Here is a 12,993-nt window from a genome sequence, read left to right as displayed (position 1 = left end):
AGTGCACCTTTGCAGAACTCTAGTTCAGAGGTCCCCACCCTTTTGGGCACCAGGGACTGGTTCCGTGGAGAGAGGTTTTTCCATGGACCGGAGGGTGCGTGGTTTTGTGTGCTGCCTGCATCTCATGGATGGGGCTTTGCTTGTTTGTGTGGACTGGTTGCTGGCATGCTACGGCCCCAGTACTGGTCCACGGACTGGGGCTTGGGGACCCCTGCTCTACTTGATTATGGGCATGTATCCAAGGTGCACCGGTGAAAATTGTACCACACTGATTACTCTGATATTAGTTTTCGTTTCTCTATACTCACTGACACCCTCTAGGACAGTGATGGCGAATCTTTTAGAGACCGAGTGCCCAAATTGCAACCCAAAACCCATTTATGTATCGTCGGGTGCCGGGTGGGTGTGGCCATTGGCTGGGCGTGGCCCATTGGCTGGGCGTGGCTGCAGTGGTAATGGCAGACTGGGTGGGACTAAAAAGTTCAATCAATTAATTCCAACTTTGCAAGATCTTTTTTCCCCGCAAGAAGTTGACATTGACTGATTGATTGAACTTTTTTTTTTTTTGCACACGGCGGCGGAGGCCTAAAGCGAAAAGGTTTTATAAAACCCAGCTGAAGGCCTAGGACTGGGGCGATGGCGCGCGTGCCCACAAGAAGGCTCGGAGTGCCGCCTCTGGCACCCGTGCCATAGGTTCGCCACCACTGCTCTAGGAAGTTTGCAAAATAAACCAATAAAGGCTCTCTGCAAAAATCTCTATTGTGACTTAAGAGAAGCAGTTTAAAAGTTGCTTAATCTGAGAATTTGGGGGGCGGGCGGTTTCCGGCTCGGGGTATGTGGTTAGCTATTTAGATGCATCACAGTTTATAGAAACCCGTGCGCTAAGTTACTTTCTCTGCTTCCCTTTGAGAATTCACAGTGTTCAATCTCCCTCCCTCCCTCCAATTTTCCATTTCTTCCCTGCGGTGTGATAGTTTATGACCTTAACATCGGTCAGCACCATGAAACATCCGAGGGTGGGGAGCGTTCGATCCTCTCCCGAGCTCTCCCCTCTTTTAAACAACGCCTGCGAGGCAGGCCTACCCCTTCGTTTGACTTCACTGGCCCTGTTCCTTTGTTTCCGGGCTGCTCCTTTGGCGCGGAGGAAAAACAGGCAGAAAATAGGCCGTAAAGACCCTACTTGATGTTTCTCCGCTTATAAAAATACACAAGGCATGAAATGTCAGGATGAAGCTCCTAAGAGGGAATGCAATTGTGGGAAAAAAAGAGAGAGAGAGTCAGGCATGCTCTGAGAATGAAATTTCAAGGCATTTGCAAAGATACAGAGGGCTATCAAGTCCCCATTTTGTTGTCCGGCGGGCTGAAGACACGCCGCAGTGATCATCTCAATGTGAGCCCCTGGCTCTTGTCATAATCCTCATTGACCTATCTGTCAACTGGTCACAGTCAATAACTTTACTCCAATTCCAGCGTGCTTACACCCTTCACGGCCCTTCACACCACACGGGTGCCTAAGGGACAGTCATCCTGCACTCCAGAAGGCCTGCTGCATGAGTTACAGTTCACCAGACTGAACACTTCCGTCAGTCTTATCAGGCAGAGCCCCACCAGTGGCATAATAAACCTCTTGCTCTTGACGGCTGCCAGAGACCACAGAATGGGGAGGGGGGGGCAATCAATCACCCACCAGAGCTTAACAGGAGAACTAAACTCAGTTTGCAACGAGGGATGCTCAAGACTGTCAGTTTCACATGGGCCGGCCTCTAGTCTTTTGCATCAGGAGTAAATCAATAAAAATCTAAAAATTATAATAAAAATAAAATAATACAATGATAAAAATAAAAATCCGGTTGCTTGCACAAGGCACGAGTGAGTAGCCCCATGTATTCTGAACGGGAAACGGTTGTTCCCCGCCATATGAGAGCTGGGTTATACTTCCCTTCCATATGTCTGGTAAAGAAAAAACAGGGCAGAAAAAAACGGGAAAAGATACTGTAGTTCAGCCCGACAAACCTGGTCGAATCTGTTTATTAGGTTCAAAGTTCTAAGAGCGTTGAAGCTTACAGTGCCCTCTTTGGAAGTTACTAATCTGTTTATTGGTCTTTCTCCCGTTTTTGAATTCTTTTTATTTCAAGCGCTTTCCCTCCCATTTGTAAGGGGATTGGCAGATTCAGATGAATTCTTCCATCCGTCCATCTGTCTGTCCATCATCCACCCACCCATCCATCCATCCATCCATCCATTCATCTACCCATCCATCCATCCATCCATCTATCCATCCATCCATCCATCCACCTACCCATCCATCCACCTACCCATCCATCCATCTATCCATCCATCCACCTACCCATCCATCCATCCATCCATCCACCCACATACACATACATACAGGGCTTTTTTCTCATAGAACGCCCAGAACGGAGTTCTGGCACCTTGTAGGGTAGGCAAGGCGGGTTGTATGACGTGTGTGAGTTCCGGCACCTTTTTTTTAGACAAAAAGCACTGCACACACACACACACACACACACACACACACATCCACCCACCCACCCACCCACCCATGCATCTATGTATCTATGCATCCATCCATCCACACACCCATCCATCCATCCAGCCATCCATCCATTCATCTATCCATCAATCTATCCATCCCCCACATATACATACATACATACATACATACATACATACATACATACATACATACATACATACATACATACATACATACATACATACATACATACATACACATATCCATCCATCCATCCATCCATCCATCTACACACCCATGCAGGTGTTGTGTCAGCATGTCCTTCAAAGGGAATTATAGCCTTGTTTCAAAACATTTATGTAGATTTATTGCAAAAGGGTTACAATTTTACCTTGGCTGGCTCTCTTAAGGCTAAACTCAAAATATCAACATTCATGAGATTAGGGTTTTTGTTCTGTTTTTTTTTTAAAAAAATGGTAGGCAGAGAATCCCAGACATGGTTATGAAGCCTGGTGGGACAGCATGATAGTTTTAATTTTTCACCCTCAACTTGATTTTAATCAACAATCTGCATTCAAATTGTAAGAGAGCGGGTATGATATAGTCTGGCATTGTGGTGATCAGCCCCACCCTCAGCCAAGGAGGCTCATTGGGTTATTTTAAGCACCCCCCTCCCTCCCAAACTGTCAGACTGGAATAGAAGTGGTGAAAATATCCTAGTCCTCTCTTAGTTGGGGGAACTTAGATAATCATTAGATGGAACATTGTACTTTAGTTAGTAGCCATGCAGAGTTTGCAGCCTAGAACTGATATCCCAAAGGTGCTTTTTTCAGGAGTAGGCAACTGGATTTCCTTGTTTGTCTTTGAAGATATTTTGCTTCTCATCCAAGAAGCTTCTTCAGCTCTGACTGGATGGTGGGAATGGAAGGATTTATACTCCTTGCAGACAGCTGGTCATTTGCCTTCTTTCAGAGAGAATCATCATTCATCTCCAATCTACAACATGGTCCTTTCAGCAGTTCCAAGAAGGCTTCACACCCATTTGCACCACTCAGGTGACCCTGAGGATACAGATGAGCCTCCAGGTGGCCTCAATGACTCTCTAAAAGAAGGCAAATGACCAGCTGTCTGTGAGGAGTATATAAATCCTTCCATTCCCCACCATCCAGTCAGAGCTGAAGAAGCTTCTTGGATGAGAAGCGAAACATCTTCAAGACAAGAAAGTCCAGTTGCCTCCTGAAAAAAGGCATCTTTGGGACAACCATGACCTGGATGACTGAGAATCTCCATAGACACCTAGAACTGATAGATTCAATAAAACTCCTATATGACTGAATGGGAACTAGTCATCTGATTAAAATGGATGCACAGGACAACTTGACCAGAAAAGTCCCAAGCTAGCATTCAGACTGCTTCTTATCCCTGCAAACAGATTTTCTTGGAAACATCATTGAGTAGAAAAAAGTCATAGCATGTGGGATCAAAGGTGGGAGGTAGATACTGAGAGTTTCACTGTGCTGAGCTTTTCCCCTTCTCTGGGTGCAGGATGGCATCACCCCCATATACCACAGGATCATGATGGGGTGAAGCTGCTGTCACTGTTTTGACAAAGGGTTAAATCCAGGAAATGCAGTACGTGGGTACACATTTTGCTTCACTGTAGGCAAGATAGGGATTGCGTCTTCTGCTTTCCACCAGCCATGACCGCTCCCTTTGTCATAAATATGACAGGAAACAAAAGCAGCACAAGGAGACTGTAAACTGAAGGGGGGGAGAGAGACAGAGACAGAGACAGACAGACAGAGACAGAGAGACAGAGAGACAGAGACAGAGAAAGAGACAGAGAGACAGAGACAGAGACAGACAGAGAGACAGACAGAGACAGAGAAAGAGAGAGAGAAATAAAGAGAGAGAGAGAGAGAGAGAGAAAGAGAAAGAGACAGAGAAAGAGAGAAAAATAAACAGAGAGAAAGAGAGAGAGAAATGAAAGAAAGGAAGAAAGAAAGGAAGGAAGGAAGGAAGGAAGGAAGGAAGGAAGGAAAAAAGAAAGAAAGAAAGAAAGAAAGAAAGAAAGAAAGAAAGGAGGGAGGGAGGGAGGGAGGGAAGAAAGGGAGAGTGAGACAGAGAAAGAAAGAGAGAGAGAGAGAGCAAAAGAGAGAATGAGAAAGACAGAAAGAAAGAAAGAAAGAAAGAAAGAAAGAAAGAAAGAAAGAGTGAGACACAGAAAGAGAGCAAAAGACAAAATGAGACAGAGAGAAAGAGAGTGAAAGAAAGAGAAAGAAAGAAAGAAATGGAGAGGGAGAGAAAGAAAGAAAGAATGAATGAATGAAAGAAAGAGTGAGAAAGAGAGAGCAAAAGAGAAAACAAGAGAAAAAGAAAGAAAGAAAAAGTAGGAAAGAAAGAAAGAATGAAAGAAAGAAAGGGAGAAGGAGAGAAAGAGTGAGACAGAGAAAGAGCAAAGAGAGAACGAGAGAGAAAGAATGAAAGAAAGAAAAAGAAAGAAAGAGGGAAGGAGGGAGGGAGAGAGAGAGACGTATATTGGCTGTCTCTCATCTCTCTCTTTCTTTGCTATGCTTGGCATCATGTCCTTCTAATCTTCAAAGAGGAAAACGGTTACTGGGAGAAGCGGGAGGCGAGAGAACTCTTCTGACACACAGAGAGCCACATTAGCGATGCAAATTCTTCGCTAGCGTGCAGCTTACCACAGAGGCATTCATGGGGAGAAGAACCGTTGCCCAGACATTCTTGCAAACACAGGGAACAGGGGTGGTGGTGGTGGTGGTGGTGGGGAGGGTGAAATTATTTATCAATACGTGCGGCCAAGCAAAGAAATGGCTTGTAAACATGGATGACTAACTAACCAGCCGGAGCATGGCAAATACGGAGCAGGTCAGAAGACTTTCCACCTTCTAATAAAATTAAGGGATTTCAGAATATGCTTCGCCAAACCAGGAGGAATTCAAACATGGAATTAAGGTTTAAGTCTGTGGAGACCCCCCAAAGCTATCAGCTTGTGGCTAAAAGGGAGATTGTACAAATAACAAAAAGAAAATTAAAGGAAAAATGTGTCCTTAACGTTTCGGAGGGGGAGTGTTGATAAAAAAAAACCCAGAATTTTTATTTGCCTGGCTTGAAAAATTAGCCTGCCATTTTGGTGAGGGAATCGACAAACGATCGGAACTGGAATTTCAACAAAGTCTTTCTTCTCCCTGCAGTTGTAGCTGCAAAATTCTGTCTCCCGGGGCTGCGTATCCTTTCAGCTTTGAGGGCATGAAGCTGCTTCAAAGAGCATGAAGTTGCCCACCCCCCCCAAGGATCTGTCTGCAACTCTTTAACCCACACAAACATTTTCGGGAGATTGTGTAGCAGGTGCAAAGTCAAAACACAAGAAAAAAAAGAGAGAGATACTTCCAGAAGGTATGATCCTTGCACCCTATATCTGTTGAAGCTTTCTTTGCTTCAGCTCTGGCATCTACAGACCGTGGGAAGAATCCAGAGAAAGAAATATTTTGGGGAATATTAAAAAGGCAAAATATATTTCCCCAAAGGAATAATGGAGAAGATCTTTAAAAAGGCAGAAACCTATCCAAACACACTCACACCCAGCCAGACAACTCAGCAGAAACCAGCTTTTAGAAATGCAGATGTAATAATCCATTGAGGAAAGTTGGAGCCTTCCAGCTACAAAATGAAGAAATTAGGAAGACAAAAACTCTTAAAATCTACATTCAAATTCTAAGGACAGGAAATGTAATAGGATTAACCCACCACCATCAGAATACCAGAAAGGCACACTAAGACTCAGGTCAAAATACATGACACAGGAAATACAAAGCCTCAAAACAGGAACAGGAAACAACCTCAAGACCCCAGAAGGTATAAAAACCCACTCCCTGCTACATGTGGTCACCTTTTTTTCCCAAAGCCATCTTTCTGTCTGGCTCTCCTTTTCAATAAACTACAAACTTCTTTCTAAAGCAGTCTCCATGTTGTTTATTCCTGGCTTGGACTTGACCCTGATGAAGATTTTTCTTCAACAAGATGATTTGCGCTGGTGATGAACTGCTAATCATGATTGCATTATATTTGCGTTGAGAAGGAGAACTTGTTCTGAAGATCCCCGAAGGTGTCTTTTCAAGAAGCAACTGGACTGCTGGAAGGGATCTTGGAAGTCTTCTAGTCCAGCCCTCTGCTCAGACTGGACAGCTGGTCATTTGCCTTTTTTTCAGAGAGACATTGATGCCATTTGGAGGTTTACCTTTGTCCACAGGATGACCTGAGTGGTGCAAATGGGTGTGGAGCCTTTTTGGCTTCAGGATGTTTTCTGCTCTGGGTCCCTTCACTGCTGGAGGCAGGTGCAGGCTGTTGGGGGTGAGTCTGTGTTGTCTGTGCATACATTTGCTCTATTCAGGTGACCCTGAGTACACAGGTAAACCTCCAAAAGGCTTCAACGACTCTCTTAAAGAATGCAAATGACCAGCTGTCTTGAAGGAGTATAAATCCTTCCATTCCCCGCCATCCAGTCAGAGCTGAAGAAGCTTCTTGGACAAGAAGCGAAATGTCTTCAAAGAAAAACAAGAAAGTCCAGTTGCCTCCTGAAAAAGCACTTTTGGGACAACCACGACCTGGATGACTGAGAATCTCCACTGATATCTAGCTTCTATCATTATTGCTTTGGTTTAATTGCTTTGGTTTAATCTTACATTTCTCTCCTCTGGTTTCTGCATCTGTTTGTGGTGTTTTGTGCTGTCTAGACAAAGATGTGTATGCTTTGGTCATGTTCATTTCCTCTCTGCTTTGTTTGCATGCAAGTCCCTCTCTCCCTCTCTCCCTCTCTCTCCTTTTGCAAGAAAACTTTTTTTTAAAATATAAAATCCTTCTTTATACTATTGTGTAAACTTCCCTGTAATATACACAGCTTTGTATACGGTATATTTTTTGACTTGAGAGCTAATCATTTTGAGAAATGCAAATACCAAAGGACAACTTTGTTTTGACTCTGCCGTTGGTCTGTGGAATGTGAATTAGATACATTTACATTAAAATGGCAATCGAACAATATTTTTGAACATTCTTATAGGCAGAGAAATATTATGTTGAGCATTTCTTTAATGTGGGATTTTTTTCCCTCTTTCTCCCATGGATATTTTTGTCTAAACAAATCATGCGAGTTGAAACTGACAAACTAAAGAAATATATTATTACCTCAGTGGTAACTTTCATGAGCATGTCACACTTAGCAAGTCTGTTGTTAGTTGGCATTTGAATGAGTGGATATTTGCTAACTAACTGGGAACAAATTCCAATTATGGTTAAGACTGGTGTATTCCATTAAAGACTAGACTGGACTAGAATAGACTAGAATAGAGTAGAATAGAATTACAGACTAGACTAGACTAACTAGAATAGAATAGAATAGAATAGAATAGAATAGAAGGAATGAAGATAGAATAGACTAGATTAGACTAGACTAGACTAGACTAGACTAGAATCGAATCGAATCGAATCGAATCGAATCAAATAGAATAGAATAGAACAGAACAGAACAGAACAGAACAGAACAGAATAGTATTACAGATTAGACTAGACTAGACTAGACTAGACTAGAATTACAGATTAGACTAGACTAGACTAGACTAGACTAGACTAGACTAGACTAGAATAGAATAGAATAGAATAGAATAACAGAGTTGGAAGGGATCTTAGAGGTCTTCTAGTCCAACCCCCTGCTTAGGCAGGAAACCCTATACCATTTCAGACAAATGGTTGTCCAATCTCTTCTTAAAAACTTCCAGTGTTGGAGCATTCACAACTTCTGGAGGCAAGTTGTTCCTCTGACTAATTGTTCTAACTATCAGGAAATTTCTTCTTAGTTCTAGGTTGCTTCTCTCTTTGATTGGTTTCCATCCAAAGGAATTAAAAGGTCAATCCATTTTCTTCTGCTTAGCCTTAGACTTCATCCTAAGACCTTCTCCAGCAGATTCGGGGATTTGGATAAACATTATTCCATCCCATTCGTCGATGGAGACGGTCCCAAACAATTAAAGTGGAACTCGCCACCTAGCAGGATGTAAGGGAATGCTATAAGATAGAAGTTAGGACAAAGTTAGGATGCTAACTAGTTATAATGATAATGATAACCTTTATTGTCATTTTTTTTTCCTGTGGGCACATCGGCACACATTAAAAATGAAATTTAGTTGCTTGCTCTCAAGTGTACACATACATAACACACATTTAAAAACATACTATATGCAACATATGTATAGACCTACACCCGTACATATAAGTAACATATAAATATTAATTGCTGTCCATCTTGAGGTTAGGACGCTGGGCTGATGATCGGCAGGCTTGTGTTTGAGACTTGCTGCTCTGGGATGGGGTGAGTTCTCGTCATTCGCTCCAGCTCCTATTGACCCAGCAGTTTCAAAGCAGGCAACCACAGTAGATAGATGGGTACCACTCTGGTGGGCAACTTAACAGGGACACAAAAGGAGCCCCCAATGAAGTGTTTCCTGGGCAACTCTTGAAGTCACCAGCTGATCCTTTCACCGCAGAAGCGCTTCAGTGCTTCCAACAGAGAAGTATAATATAGGACAAGGAGAAATTCCCATCAAGTTCCTGCATTTGAGGATTTGCAAATCCGTTTTGAACCATTTCATCTGGAGCAAGATCCAAATTAAGAGTTATTTGGTTAAGCTTTCTAAGCCAGAGGTCCCCAACCTTTTGGGCACAAGGGACCAGTTCCGTGTAGAGAGGTTTTTCCGCGGAACGGAGGGTGCGTGGTTTTGTGTGCTGCCTGCATTCCATGGATGGGACTTTGCTTGTTTGTGTGGACCGGTTGCTGGCATGCTGCAGTCCGGTACTAGTCCATGGATTGGGGTTTGGGTACCCCTGTTCTAAGCCACCTAGATGGAGCCATTGAACTGCAAAGGGACAGAATCCCTTAAGTGAGGGGTTGCTGTACAAATGTAATAAAACAAATAAGTAAATTTGGAATTGTTTCCATTGCATTACAAGCTTATCTCCTACCATCTTACATATAGCAACAGACCCAGTATGTGTTCTGTCCCAGCCTATGTGAGTCCTTGTTAATTCACAAGGACAAACCCCTCTTTTAACAAGTGGGCTGGAAATGCAGGGAAAACAAACCCCTTTTATTAGTTAGGTACAGACCTGCAAAATGTCCCAAAAGCAAAAGCAAACAAAACACCAAACGGAGAATTGTTCACAAGCAAGGCAAACAAAACAGGATTCCATGAAACTTGAGTCTTTTGCAACGGTTGCCTTCAGCAACCAGCACCACCCATACCTTCCCTTTTTATTATGCAGCCCCAAGGCATGGCTTCTCAATGCCTTCTCCTCCCCCCTTGGAGTCGCACCATTGCCTCCATCTGTCCTGCTCTTGTTGCCTGTCTGCGTTTGCGAGCGTCTGTGGCATCTTCCAGCTGTGAGTCCTCAGAGTCTGACTCAGCTTCCCTGCATAGCTGGGTCTCAACCTGAGCATGATTGGAAGGGCCAGGCTGTCCTCTGACTCAGATGGCTCTCCAGGCCCCTCCTCCTTCTCCTCTGATTCCCCGGACTCAGCTGCCGAGTCCAGTGGCTGGCATGGACTCACAACAGTATGTTTGGTGGTATATTTTGAGTTCTAGTTGCTTATATGTGACTATACTTATCTCTCTGGAGGAAGAACATGGGGATGAAATTCTCAAAGGTCTAGTTGACCCTACATTGGAGAAGAGTTTTCTTAACCTTAGAAGGTTTATTTGCTTTTTGAGCCAAACAGTTTACCTTGTCCAAAGATAAGACTGTTTCCTCTGTTGCTCCTACCAGACATTTGTCCCCTTCTCCATTTTCTTTTCTTATGAATCCTTGAGAACATCGTTCCTTTAAAAAAAACACACACAACAAAGTGCAAGAACACACACATAGCAAAAACATAACTTCTCTCTCCAGAGAGAAGAAAGCACTTGGATATTGTTGGTGAGTTTTCTGGAGACTCAGCCTTGTCTCTTATGATGCTAGAAGGAGAAGGCTGGGCTCAGCTGTTTATAAATTAACATATAGCAATTATGATAAAACAAAAGTCATTCGGAAATGTTGTTGTAACCACAGCAACCGCATCCAGGGTATTTTATCAAAAGTCTAAAAAGCTGCAACAGCAGGAGGAGGCAAATAGTATCTATTACTGATATATGAAGGTTCCAAACAGTGAAAATTGGTTAATTCTTTTTTCTTCTTGTTGTTGTCTCAAAATAGACTGTTTTGCTCAACTTTCATTTTGATTGATAAAGTTACAGTCTATTGAAATGGCATCCGCCAGGTAGACGTTATTCCTACATTTAATTGGAATCATTTTCTGCCTTTGTCATAGATTCTATTTTTCTCCGATGAGGCCTTAAACCACATACTTGGTTAGCTCTGTTGTTCTGACACTTAACATTTGCTCTGGGAAATCTCGGTAACTGAATTGCTGCTTCAAATATATATATTTTGCCTCTATTTTGTCAATTGGGGCATTCGGTCCAACAAAGCCAGGGATGTATTCAAGGTTAAACAGGGAACAAAATTGTCTACTTTAGCAGCAGTTGCTGTGATTATTTTAATGGTGCTGAAGAAAGAACGACTATCTTGAAAATTAAAAATACAAAAACAAAAAACAAAACTATAGCACAGAAACCACTATGTATGCTGCAAGTTGGGACTAATATTTCTAACACCATTTTCTTGAGCACAGGTTCTCCCCAAGGCTGCGTCCTAAGTCCACTGCTGTTCACCCTGTTGACCCATGACTGTAGTGCTAGGTTTGCCACCAGCCATATTGTGAAGTATGCAGATGATACAACAGTTGTGGCCCTTATTCAAGATGACAATGAGGGTACTTGTCGCAAGGAGGTAGAGGGTTTGGTGAACTGGTGTAAGAAAAACAGCTTAGTTTTAAATGTTGGAAAAACTAAAGAGATCATTGTCAATTTCAGAAAAGGCAGGCACAGCCACACTCCTCTGTGCATTAATGATTCGCCTGTGGAGATGGTTACCAGCATCAAATTCCTGGGTGTGCAGTTAACAAGTAGGCTGGCTTGGTCACTCAACAGTGAGAAACTGGTGAAGCGGGCACAGCAGCGCCTGCATTTTCTGCATCGCACGAGAAAAGCACATCTTCCTTCCCCTGTCCTCACCACTTTCTACAGAGAGACGATCGAGAGCATCCTGTCATACAGCATCACAGTCTGGTTTGGAAGCATCACAGCTTCAGACAGGAAGGCGGTGCAGAAAGTGGTGAGGACAGCAGAAAAGAATTGGCAGTTCCCTCCCTTCCATCCAGGACATGTCACAGAAGCGTTGCTTGAGCAGGGTCCGCAGGATTGTCTGGGATGTACCCCTCCTCTTCACCATCTGTTTTCTTTGTTACCTTCTGGGAGGAGGGGGCTCCGTGGTATCCAGAGCAGAACATCCAGATTCAGTCACAGTTTTGTCCCATACAGTATTGACTTTGTGAACTCTCAAGCTTCCTCCTTCCATTATGTATTCAAGATGGACAGTGATTAATATTTATATGTTACTTATATGTAAGGGTGTAGGTCTATACATATGTTGTATATAGGATGTTTTAAAGGTGCGTTATGTATGTGTACACTTTGAGTGCAAGCAATTTCATTTTTAATCTGTGCCATTGTGCCCACAGTAAAAAATGACAATAAAGGTTATCTATCTATCGCCAAGAACCAGTGAATGGAGTTGAAAAGGGTCAGAACAACAGGAAAAAATTTGTACTATTAAAAACAGAATATATTTTTTTAAAAAATTCCTAGCACAAACAATGCCCACATGGTTTCCTTGTACGGCATACTGAAAGACACTAAATGTTCTTTTCCCCCCACTGAGGTGAATGTGCCATCTAAAATATTATGCTCTATTTTACTCTTGTTTATTTGAGTTTTGATTTTTGTGCTGTATATACTGCTCAGAATCTTTTAGAGTGGGCTGGTGTTAAGTAACTCTAAAACACATAAAAATGAACATTTGTTCTAGGCCTGGTTTTTTTTGATGGAGTCCTTAAAACCAAATAGAAAAATGAAGTCTACTGATGTATAGTTCTGGCCCTTTGAATCCAGCCGTTCTCCTTGATACCTCCAAGAAAATTCAAGAATGTTATCATTCATCACCTCTTAATTGTAAAATCCTTACTGGTATCTGTGAATGCTCCAACACTGGAAGTTTTTAAGAAGAGACAGGACAGCCATTTGTCTGAAATGGTATAGGGTTTCCTGCCTGAGCAGGAGGTTGGACTAATGACCTCCAATGTCCCTTTCAACATCATTCTTCTTCTTCTTCTTCTTCTTCTTCTTCTTCTTCTTCTTCTTCTTCTTCTTCTTCTTCTTCTTCTTCTTCTTCTTCTTCTTCTTCTTCTTCTTCTTCTTCTTCTTCTTCTTCTTCTTCTTCTTCTTCTTCTTCTTCTTCTTCTTCTTCTTCTTCTTCTTCTTCTTCTTCTTCTT

The sequence above is a fragment of the Protobothrops mucrosquamatus genome, unplaced genomic scaffold, assembly GCF_001527695.2.
Source record: "Protobothrops mucrosquamatus isolate PMUCROS unplaced genomic scaffold, P.Mucros_1.0 scaffold28, whole genome shotgun sequence".
Taxonomy (NCBI): Eukaryota; Metazoa; Chordata; class Lepidosauria; order Squamata; family Viperidae; genus Protobothrops; species Protobothrops mucrosquamatus.
This window is presented reverse-complemented; position numbering follows the sequence as displayed.